This window comes from Brienomyrus brachyistius, unplaced genomic scaffold, assembly GCF_023856365.1.
Source record: "Brienomyrus brachyistius isolate T26 unplaced genomic scaffold, BBRACH_0.4 scaffold186, whole genome shotgun sequence".
NCBI classification, from domain to species: domain Eukaryota; kingdom Metazoa; phylum Chordata; class Actinopteri; order Osteoglossiformes; family Mormyridae; genus Brienomyrus; species Brienomyrus brachyistius.
Window position 1 is genome coordinate 162,872 of NW_026042461.1, and position 3,194 is coordinate 166,065.

The following is a 3,194-nucleotide window of genomic DNA, read 5'->3' on the forward strand; positions in this document are numbered from 1 at the left end:
CGGTCAGTTTTCGGGGATCCTGCGGCAGCTGGGAGAAGAAGAATCGGGCAGGTTTCAGAATCGGCGAGCGCTCGGATAAAAGGCACCGATTTCCCAGCCGCGCTTTTCTTTTCGGAACCAGCAGAAGTGCCCTCCGCACCATCCTCGGCGCTAGGACACGCCGGCCACTTTATTACCCTAAAACAGGGAGCATACACCGATCTTCAAAGCCAAACTTACCTTGCCGATTTTCGCTTAACTGCTTCTCAAACTCATCGAAATCGGACATTTTTCAGTCCGTACTAAAGACGTATTGCAAAATAAGCAGAGGTCCAACAGTAGGCCTTTGAATGGGCTACAGGCTGCATTGGGTTCTGCTGCTTTTTCTTCCGAGTCGCCTGCCCCTCCTCCCCCGAAGTCATCGGCTCTTCCTCGGTTGTATCACACACAGGTTCGGAAACATTCGATGCGCATTACCGTCCCCTCCTGCACTGGAGGGTTAAGGACAACGTGATTATATCGAACCAAAATTGAAATGTGCAAGTTGACTTTCCTAGTTATACGTCTTCATTTTTATTCTGGGTTTAACAACCATGAGTTTATGACGTATTTTACATGATTAGTTGGCGACTGGACCTTATTGTTTATATCTCTTATTAAGGATCCATCCATCCATACATCAATTATCAAAACCACACACTTACAATCCGAGTCTAGTTTCATATGCTGCGCTGCTGAGCGACCCGCAGAATATTATGCATGAGTACAAGTCACAAGCCCCGTTTCCACTAACACGGGGCCGGTTCTAGCTTGGTGCCTTTTGAGACCGAGGCAAAAAGATGCAGACTCTCCCCGTCGGGGAATCGAACCCCGGTCTCCCGCGTGACAGGCGGGGATACTCACCACTATACTAACGAGGAGATGTACGCGCACTACTTTTACATCTTCAAGATAAACAGCGGATGACTACTAACATTTGCGAGTAATCAATGACTGAGCTTCATGTCATGACCATGGTGCTCAAGAGAAGAAAAAATACATAATGTACGTCCACTGATACCAGAACAACCATATAGCTTTATACTAAGACGATGATTAAACGGAAAATTCCTTTACAAAACACTGCCACAAAATCATAGTTTCGCAATATTACATCGTGCAACGGGACACAGTGTAAGTACGTGAAGTCGGTAATTAAATCAAGAAAAAAAAGTGAGAGGAAAAGAATACTTTTCTATTATCATATTTTTCTAACTGGCCAAACTGAGTCATATTTTGATTATACACACTAACAGAAAAACAGTGCAAATCTCCGGTAGTCCGTTTCACTTGCGCTCCGCTATGGGGCAGTAACAAGCAGAGCTTAAGTGTGGAAGGAAAAAAAAAACACAGGACAGCATCAATCCCAACTTCACAAACGCCGGAGATCGAGATGCTGTAAGCATGACAATTAACATCTTTATCCAAGGGAACAGCTGCAAGACACAGATGCCGCGCCTAACAAAGGTAGGATCGATTCCGAAGTTCAGGCATTTACAGACGCGGACTCTTCTGGAGTTGATTTTTTTCGGGAGATACGCATCAACTTCAAAAGTATGAACCGCATTATATCTATATCTGTTATGACGTTGTAGCTATTGATACTGATGCATCACAAAAATAATTTAAATGTTTTTTCATTCTGACATATGTTCGTTCGGACGAGGATTTTATTATATGAGATAAGTTTTAAATGAAAACTTTTTTTAATCTATATGATTAATTCTCGAATCTAAGCCAGACTTCACATAAATCATTCATTCATAAATATAATGGAACATACAACATCCAGGTATCCATGAAATTTATGATCAGGCTATACGTTTGTGATAACAACAAAACAACACAACATGTATATTTACAATATATGGGCCTATTGTTTAATATTGCCTCCAAATTATAGCCAGACAATAACGCAATAGGCCGACATCAAACTATTTTCATGTAAAACAAAAGTGCTGGCAGTTTGCTTGTGCTTACAGACCCCGCCTTGAGCCCATCCAGAAAGATCCCAAAAATAACCGACAAGCAAAGGTTGTAACAATCTGAGCATGTTTAGTTTAATGTAATCAGGAGCCGAATTAATAACGCGAATAAATGATCAAACCGAAAGTCTGTAGTCGGGAATATCCGATAACGTCTTTGACGTGCAGTTAAGATAGTCAGAGGAAAAACCTTGTAGTTTACTTATATATATGCCTAAATATATGAGTGTGTCTCTCCGGTGATTTAATGATGAATATAACGATTACATATCAAATCACACATTAAGCAATTATTATATTACTAGGTTGAACGTTTTCACTATGTCTGTCGTCACCTTGATTTCACGATTTTGACTATTCTTCTTATCCCAGATTGAACAAGTCATTGTGGCGATGCAAGATCCCGACATGGGGATAAAGATGAAGAATCAAAGACTGTTAATCACAGTGATTCCACATGCGATGACAGGTGCACGATACATATTTTACTTTTTAAAAATAATTTTTCGTGCCGCCCGGGTTGTCTTACACCCGGCCGTGCAGTGTCCCGGGGGCCGGGTCCTAATGGTCATTTAAGCCCTTCACAGGAAAGCCCATACATCGGCGGTCTTCGGGAATCCTGTGCATTAAGACTGTCATCGATCTCCTTGCGCTCATATTTATTTATGTAATTTATTTATCGAGTTCAGCGTTTTTGATTTATGACGGCTTAATGCATTTCTCGACTCTAACTAGATGCCTTCCTCGCTATGCCTTCCCAGGAAATGATATCGTGGAGTGGCTAATTCAGAAGTACTCCATCATGGAAGAAGGTAGGGCCGAGAAGTATGTAGGGAAGCGTTACCTGGTGCTCTTATGTGAGGTTAATCGATTGTTTTTTTCCCTTCGTGACGACGATGGCGCCCCTGCTGGCGAAAGACGTCATCAGGTTTTTTTTTTTTTTGTAATAAAATAACAGAAATAAACGAGTCTTTTGAATAATAAATACAAATGAAGTAATAGAATTTGTCATCCATACAACAGATTAGCCTAGCTGCATTTATGTGTAAGCATATGCAATTCACGTGTCTGACAGAAGCATGTTCTGTTCCATTGATATTGCTGAGCCTGTGAATTAATAAATGTCAGAATTGAGCTTGTCCATAACATAGACACCCCATTCGCCTGAAGCTTTTGGGATTTTCTTCCCCT

General features: G+C 41.3%; 1 non-coding gene across 1 annotated transcript; it reads right to left on the bottom strand.

The window, feature by feature from the left end:
- Positions 1-827: 827 nt before the first annotated feature.
- trnad-guc (transfer RNA aspartic acid (anticodon GUC)) lies at positions 828-899 on the bottom strand. The gene has a single exon. It is a non-coding gene; the product is annotated as a tRNA-Asp (tRNA).
- Positions 900-3,194: the final 2,295 nt, after the last annotated feature.